Here is an 8,951-nt window from a genome sequence, read left to right as displayed (position 1 = left end):
GCAACTGTATGCCACTCTTCCCAATGCATGACGTACATGAGTGTACGCGAAGTATGTTCCATCTAGGGGGGAGGGGTATTGTGTCCTGAGCCTGCAAAAGCAGGCTTGGGACGTTGCACTGGTTCCGGGCATTCCAAAAGCTTTCTAAAAGCTGCCCGGGGACCAGACAGAGCGGCGCCAGCCTTGTGCGCATGTGCAAGGCGCAAAAATGCTCTGTTCCTATTGGTTGACATTGTCCGGGTTTCTGGCCATATAAAAAGGCCTGCATGCCTTTTGCTTTTGCTTGGTTGTTGTAGAAGGTGAATAAAGTGTTTGTTCAGCATCGCCATGTGTTTTCATCATTTGCACACGAATGGAGTACACAACAGATTTCACTGGCTCTAGTCTAATTTACAATAGAAATAATTTGTTACTTAACTATTAGCATTACAATATTACTCATAAAGTAAGCAGTATTGCCTCTTAGATTGCTGAAACTTGTTTGTAGATACTTTCAAAGAAACAGCCATGCTTATTTTTTGGTATAGTGGCAATTCATGAGGTGTAGTGCAAGACAATAATATTACAGCTACAGACAAGTCATTGTACTAATGAGATAAAAACAAATTAAGAATATGGAGACAATCCATATCTTCAAATCATAATTAATATTACGTATTTTAACAAACTTGATTACAAACTATGAGAAAAATGTATGTGTGTGCATGCGGGGGTGGGGGTGGAGAGTGTTTAAATATTTGATGAGATTGTCTATACCAGTTTTTTTCAGCCCTTGAAGAAGAAGGAGAGGTGTCTAATAATGCTGTATTCTCTGTAGGATTCCCACAACCCTGAATACTGCCCTACAACCAGGATGTTCCCACAGTGTTTAGGAATCATGAGAACCTTCCCATAGTTCCTGTCAGTCCAGGCTCACTTGGTGTACTGCATATAGGAGAAGAATGTAAAAAAAAAAAATAACTCTAATTTGAATGGCCTTTTTCTGCTCAATCAAGGCCCAATAACCTAGGTTACTTGGCTCACATATATATACAGCGATACCTTGGGATTTTGTCTTCTAAGTGTTTGGTCAAAGCTGCAAGTGAAGACCTTTGGAGAGGATCTCTGGACTTTTCAGAGTATGTGGGTTACACACCTTCTGTGTCTGTAAAAATCTAAATTGTCTATGCATGGAGACTTTGCACTATTTCAAACAATTCTCTACAAATGTGAAATATTTGCAGTCAGTACCAATTAAAAAAAATTCCAGTCTTATCAATTGGGACTAAAAAGGCATCTTAACGTTCATATTATCAACTGTAGATATTAATGATAAATTCAGATATTCTGCTTGGCGCATCATTTCTTTAGACCCTTGGGTACTTTCCTTTCCCATTTCATCCCTTTTTTTCAAGCCCAAATACACTGAGAAATGAAATGGCAAATTAAACAACAAATTAATTTTGTTCTTTTCTTTAAAGCTACTGAGAGAAATGTAAAGCTTGAGCACTGGAATAATTATCACTTTTGTAAGAACATGCTCAACATTTTGTCCACTGACAATGTTCTCTTTTCCTCATCTGAAATTTGTTTCTCCTTTTAAAAGGCTGGTGGGAACAGGTCAAAGGTCACCCTTGAGCTGCCAGCAAATGGAGTGAAAAATTTTGGACAGTTCCCCTTTGCTTGGATTAAGAATTCTGTTCTTTCCCTTTGTGATGGTGATACCTTCTCATTTGGAAGGCTTGCATGTAGCAAATTAGTGTTCTGGCCTCTCTTTCTAATTACTTCTTCAGGTGCAACAGCTGCTGGGGAAGAACAAGAGATACTTCCCTTTATCTAATGGCATCTGTCAAAAATAGCCTTGCAAAAAATACTGTTGTTTTTATAGGAAGCAAAGATATGTAAAAAAAATAAAAATAAAATAAAGGTGGGAACATTCTCATTTTTTTTAAATTGATACGTTGACACTTCAACTTTAAAATCATCATCATCATTGGGTTTACTATGTGTATCTTACTGATAGAATTGCATGTCTTTGGTGGTAAATGTGAGGCCAGGTTTTTTAAAAATTCTTTAACATTAAAATTTTGGGACACTATTGTTTGGGGAAGGGGGGCTGTTAAAGGCAAATTGCTTAAGTCCATGCAGAGGGTAAAGCATTGTTATAGTCTTTTCAAATCTGCACGCACAAAAAAATGGCAGCAACATTTTCTCTTTGAAATCTGATGACTTGATAATGATAAAGGCATCCATGTTATTTCAAAATCCTTCCAACTCGTACTCCCTACATTAGGCTGAAAATGTTGTCTTTGTTCCCCGGTAATGCCATGACATTACCAATTAGGGCCCCCACAATTTTTGGAAACCAAATACCCAAGGGACCTTGCCTTCCTCCCTTTTTAAAAATATTACCACCAGCTGCAGCACTGCTCCTTGTTCCTGATGAAGAAATTCAAGCTCAAAATTAGATACTATATTGTAGTACTAGATCAAGCTGCCATCTTTCAGATTCACTGAACTACTACTCCCATTATCCCTAGCAGAAGATAGTATGTTTTTGTATTACTATTGTTATTGTGAGTAGCAAATATTAAAATAGTGTGCTGCATTACAACTAGATTAAAGGTTTGTGAAATGTTCCCCGGGCATTCTTATCCATCCTTCTATAGTCTATAGTACGAAGGAAACAGGTGAAAGGATAATACATGTAAACCCCTGACAATGGAAATTGTGTTGATGTATAATATTTGGTTTCTGAGACCACAGGGTGCATTTTCTCTGTGGCAAATGCAGGCACAAAATGGGTTGCTCCTCATTAGAGTCTTCCATGGGGGGAAAGATAGCAGGCTGCCTGCAAAATTGACCAAAGGATTCAGTTAACAGTCTGTGATTGGAGCAGAAATGGAGATTATAGTTATAATATGTCCTATTAATTCATTTCTAAAAAAAAAAAAAAGAACCAGGAAGAACATGGGCTCTTAAATTCATGAAATGGATTGCCTATATACTTATGGTCAAAGTACTGGAAATAAACAATATAGGCAAGAGTTCTTAATGCAATAAGACAATATGACTCAGCCTGGTAGAACAAAACAAAAACTAGCAAAACAAAATCACCAAGAAAGTAAGTGTTCCATTTACTTATTTAATATCAGATTGGGAAAATGTAATTTGAGATGGACAGAAAATAAGTCCCCAAAGAAAACCTATTTATTCCTAATCTGAAATCTTCTGAACCAAATGAACTGCATCCAAAAACTGAAACCATTATTTCTTGGTGTCTGGGTAAGCCTCTATGCATTATTTTTTAGAAATTGTAGAGAAAACGTGATGTTACCAGATATTTGAAGGAGAACAAATATTGTCCTTTATCTTCAAAAAGGAGAAAAAGGAGAATCTGGTAACTATAGAACAGGTATTTCTGACACTGCTATCTGCGAGGTTTCTGAGCAGATGAAAAAATAATCAATCAATCTGAAAATAGTTACTACTTGAAGTCAGTAAATGTGTCAAGAACAATGCCAGATTAACTTCATCTACATTTTTATATGGAAATTTCCTTAGTATATTGTTGTAATGCTGTGTCAATAAATATATCTTGATTTCAACAGAGCATACAGTAAAGCACCCCATGGCAAAATTATAATATTATGTTACTTATATTAGGCACAGGAACTTGTTTAATTAATTTTTGTTGACTGGAGCTAAACAAGTTTTAGCATGCAAAATACGAAAACAGGATTGGTCTAAGAGGGCACCCATGTTTTCATTTCTAAATACTGACTGGAATTCACTAGACTGTTTCTGTGCTTCAAATTTGTGATGAATAGAAATTCAACAACTGAATTGCCCCGTTGCTACACCTATAGACATAGTAAAAATTCTATCTGTTATGTTGTTAACACTGAGGGGAGCCATGTCTGCTTCTGTATGATCCCCTGCAGAGCTACCAGCTGGCTTACTGTGTATAAAAAAGAGAAGGTATTGCTTCTTACCTATAGTACAATAAAGAGCATTGTGTGCAGATTGACTTTATTAGTGAAAGAGCAACTACAATAGCACCACAAGTACATGGTACTACAAAGAAAGAAAGTCCCAGTGAGACAGTGTGATTTCTAAACTGTGCTGAATCCTAGGTCTACTTAGTTCTAAATGAAACACTGCTTTCAATATATAGCCCAGTGAAATGTTTGCCTGGTCAGTGTATGTACTAAGAATGGCATGCGAGTGAGTATGCCAATTGTTGTGGGAGGTCCTTCCTCTGCATTCAATATTAAAAAACTAAAACTGCCCAACAGGCAGAAAGGAAGGAAGTATTGAAAAGTGGTGGATGAAGGAGAAGTCGAAGAACTTTCCATTTCTCATCTACCATAGACTGGCATTAGTTTTCCAAGCCAGGACTTTTTGGAGTCTTATTTTCAAGGCTGATCTAATGCGTGGGATGGAGCGATGTGGTGTGTCCAGGCTCTCCGATCCTTTAATTCAATGCTGCATATGCAGTCATCCTCACCAGGAATGTTCTTGTCCCAGCAAAAACTATAAAAGATACCCCCAACAGCTGCTTCCATGGCAGTTCTGGCTTAATCAAAGTCAAGCATTCTGTGATGTTGTCTTCCTTGTGTGGCACCAGTTCCACCAAGAGAAGAAATGCTAATGGCCACACAACAGCTTCCCCTTTCCCCCTTTTCTTCAAGGCTGGCTCCTCAGCCTTGCCTCCAGCAGAAAACTTGTGATCAGTGCATGGCAGACAGTGGCTGTGCTGAGCAAGCGTTTTGGAGTCAGCTTCCAGAAAATATATGGGGATGGAGTTTTTGTTTTAATAAGTTCAGCTTCCTTTTATAAAAAGAAAAGAGAAATGTTTTTCTTCTGACAAGACATCTTTTCCTTCACCAAGCTTTCCTTTTATTTATAAGTTTGCTCTGTCCGTCTTGTAGTTTCTCTCTCCTTTTTTCCAGTATTTCCATTCCTCCTCCTCACTTTTTCTCTTATTAATTTTATCCTTGGCTGACTGAACTTTTTAGAAATATCTATCCAGAGCGCGTTTAGTTCCTTCTCCCTTCTAGTCCTTATGATAACAGAATACTAAAAGAAGCTTGCAGTTCAGTCAAGTGACACCTTTTCTCCTATAGTTTATGAACGTCATCAATGCACATTATTATAAGATACAAATTCTCTCCTACTTAATGATTTCAAAAGAAATGCTGTGCAATGTCACATTTATCTAAAACTATTATTGTTCGTGCTTTAAAATGAAAAGGCTTACTAAAAATCCTTAAAGTGTTCCATAGAGAGATGCAGGCCGATGTCCTTTGGCTGGGGATTATGGAAGCTGAATTTTAACCATGACACCAGATCTTCTTAAGAATAAAGTAAAGAAGACAAAGAACACAACACTCTGGTTGTTCGCTCAGAAGTAACTGCCAGTGGATTCAGCAAGCTTGTTCCTAGGCAGAAGTGTTCACAAAGAAGATTAAAAAAAAAAGTCAAGATGGCAGTCGTGTCCACGCAATTACAAAATGTTGTCCAAATAATAATAATAATAAAGTTGGAAGGGGCCTTGGAAGGCATCTAGATGTTCTTGAGCTGTAGCTACTTGGGCATAGGGTTGCAGGCAAAAGGTGAAACAGGTGCTACTTATTTGAGAAGAAATCACTCCATTGGTGCCATTGGCAACTATCAGCACATAACTAGGAATTCTCTTTGAAAAAGACTGGTCTAGATAAAATATGGGGTTGGGGCTAGAATGCATTTTTTTGATTTAGACCATATCTAGTTCTTCAATAATTTCCTCCATACTGTAGTATCCCAGGCATAATACAGATCAGATTAGACCAGGTCCAAATCTGCTTAGATCTAGAGAATTGTTGGAAGTATCAAATCTACAGCGTTCAATGGAGGTTATAATATACAGTACACATTATACCTGTATTTTATTTATTTATTTATTTATATTTATTTTACTTATTTAATTTATTTATTAAACTTGGATATTGCCTGTCTTGCCAGAGGCGACTCTAGGCAGCTTGCAGACATTCAATTAAAATGTACTACAAAACACTAAAACAATAAATAAAGCTCATACATTTAAAATTCAATTAAAATTAAATTCACTAGAATGGAGGGAGCAAAGTGCGCACAGGAAGGAGGTGTTATCTACTCCATTAGTCACTTCCAATGGCCACACCTCCATTGGGACGCAGGCTAATTGGCGCAGCCATGTCTTCAAGGCCTTTCAGTAGGCCAAAAGGATGGGTGCCGATCTCACCTGGGGGGGGCACGATGCTCCAATATTTGTAAAGATTTTGTTCTCCTTGTGAAAATTTTGCAAGCATTTTTTTTTTCTGGGAGGACTCTGTATCTCTTTGCAGTATATTAGCTACAGGGAGTCCTTGACTTATGACCGATCATTTAGTGACTGTTCAAAGTTACAACGGACCCTGAAAAGGTACTTATGATCCAGAGTCAAAATTCCAGTGTCCAGGTCTCCCTCCCTGTGGTCACATAACACTCGGCAACCAGCCTCCATTTATGGCCACTTGCAGCATCCCGCAATTACACAACCACAATTTATGACATTTTTGCCAGAAACCAATATTTACTTCTGGTTTCTGGCAAAAACACCCCATAGAAAACAATGGGCTCACTTAATGACTGTGGTATTCGCTTAATGACTGCTGCTTTCGCTTTACAAGTACCACGTTCACTTAATGACCACAGCAAAAAAGGTCATAAAATCAGGCGTAGCAATGTGACTCACCTTGTGACCATCATGACTTAACAACCAAAATTGCAGGATGAATTACAGTCAAAGATTAGCTGTACTGTTTCAGGACAATCTACGACCTTCCAGATTTTGTCAGCTTCCATTCCTGCCACACCTCTGGAGGCCTGATGGGACTGGAGTTCACCCTTCGAAGGACACTTACTGCTTCTCCCTAAATAAGACTGACCACATTTGAGCAGTGAGTAGACAGCTGTTGTGAGATGAATACGCTCCAGAAATCCTGTCAATTAAAATATCACTCTCCCTTCAGAATTCTGCTCGATACTATTGAAGTCTTGCACTCCCAATTCACTCCCAGCCCGGCAAGTTTTTGATTACCATTCTGTGAGAACTATTTCAAACATCTGGGAGAAACTGAGCCCCCTTTCCAGCATATTTGAAAAAGAGGCACACGAAACAACACCGAGTGAAAGAACTGGCTGTAGCAATTTCTCCCACCCTGACCGGTTTTCATCTCCAGATCTCAGTTCAGATTACCAATTCATTTCCCCTTCCCTTCTGTTTAATCCTGGTCTTCTTTTAGATCTGTCCTTTTAAAATTTCTGACCATATGGCTCTTCAGAGCTCACCTATCAGTCACAGCTTGCAAGTCAGGAAGGAAGGAAGGAAGGAGCGTGATCGTTTCACGTTTCCTATCAAGAAATTCTTTCCCAATTGTATATTTTTTTTCCAATTTGACATGGATACATCTCTGACATTTCAGCTTTATTCTCTTCTCTTCCCTACCACAAAAAACAACAACAAATAAATATAAACTAGAACTAAAGACAGAAAAGCTATTTTAAAAAATAGCATGAAAATAATATATGGGCCAAAAATTTAAAAAAGGAGGTGGGAGGATGAGCCGCAAGGAAAATACTAGCTCCTAGGCTATTATAAATGGAGGAACTGGAAACTGTTCCATTTTACAAATGGGATATTTTAAACCTAAAAAAGGAGCCTATGTCTTTATGCATGTGTATCTGTATGTACAGACAGTGCTTTATTTACCAACGGGATATATTCTAGAGCAGACATGTCAAACTCACAACGTCACGTGACGTCGCACGACGTATCAGAATCTTTTCCCCATTGCTGGCAATGGGGTGGCCGTGGTTTCATCATGACATGTCCAGCCCACGGGTCGGCAGTTTGACACCAGCCCGCGGATCGGCAGTTGGGTTTTTTTTGGGTATGTTGGGCTTTAGTTTCTTTTTGTGTGAAGAGTGATGCAATTAAAGAGAAACTTCCTGACAGTGAGGACAATTAACCATTGGAGCAGCTTGCCTCCAGAAATCGTGGGCACTCCATCACCGTAGATTTTTAAGAAGAGGCTAGACAGTCACTTGTCTGAGATGGTATAGGTTCTCCTGCTTGAGCAGGGGGCTGGACTAGAAGACCTCCAAGGTCCCTTCCAGCTCTATTCTATTCTAATATCTGCATGCCTCCAAACAGCAGAAAACTATACTACTATATTAATGTTCAATAATTATGGCCAGAATTTGCTCTGGGGGCCACAAACAGTTATTCTATAACTATCAAAATTCTATAGAAGCCCAACAAGTCAGCTGGACATGAATTTAAAAAAATGTAAAATAACTAATTATTCAATTAACTAAGTCGTGCTTTATTTTTTAGAGAGTTTCCTTCATCTAAACATTCATTTACTCCTCTCTCATATTAAAGAAGTCCTCATTTGGGGACATTGTCTTCCAATAAGCTAACTAGGTTTGCTTTTAGGTTTTTTTGGGTTTTTTTTAATCTTCCTTCAGGAATCTGGTGGCCTCCCACTATTTGACAGACTAATAATGCTGGGAAGGGTCAGATTTACTCTATGGGGATCAAGTTAGATAGGGACTTTATAGTACCTAGATTAGGCTGTGTGATAATCATGATGCTTCCAACCAAAGGGAGGGGCTATAGACAAGGCGGAATAGCTGGTGCATAGTTTTTGAAACTGTTTTTTTTCCCTCAAAAGCAGCTCCTGAAAGCAAACAGTTTGACATCCTTAGAGAAAGAAAACAAAATAAAATTCCCAAGACTCCTCTGATCCTTACACACATTGCACATATACCTGCAGATACACACCAGTATGTGAAAATGGATTCAACTAAACAAAATTCAGCTAGTATTGCCAAAAGGGTGAATTGCAATTATCCTAGGTAAAAGGAAAAAAAAATGTTTGAAAAAGAAAATACAAAGAGACATT

At 38.3% G+C, this 8,951-nt stretch overlaps 1 long non-coding RNA gene across 2 annotated transcripts; it reads right to left on the bottom strand.

Moving 5' to 3' along the window:
- Nucleotides 1-227: 227 nt before the first annotated feature.
- On the bottom strand, nt 228-7,226 carry LOC120313076. 2 transcript variants are annotated; one of them, XR_005558031.1, is made up of 3 exons: nt 7,082-7,226; nt 6,737-6,924; nt 228-5,423 (listed from the first exon to the last, which is right to left on the bottom strand). It is a non-coding gene; the product is annotated as an uncharacterized LOC120313076 (long non-coding RNA). The 2 variants fall into 2 exon arrangements; XR_005558032.1 differs by having other exon boundaries at nt 228-2,830; nt 5,243-5,423; nt 6,737-7,212.
- Nucleotides 7,227-8,951: the final 1,725 nt, after the last annotated feature.

This window comes from Crotalus tigris, unplaced genomic scaffold (genome assembly GCF_016545835.1).
Source record: "Crotalus tigris isolate CLP2741 ecotype Arizona unplaced genomic scaffold, ASM1654583v1 scf7180000017568.13789103, whole genome shotgun sequence".
NCBI classification, from domain to species: Eukaryota; Metazoa; Chordata; class Lepidosauria; order Squamata; family Viperidae; genus Crotalus; species Crotalus tigris.
The sequence above is the reverse complement of the archived record's forward strand: the minus strand, read 5'-3'. Positions and strand labels throughout refer to the sequence as shown.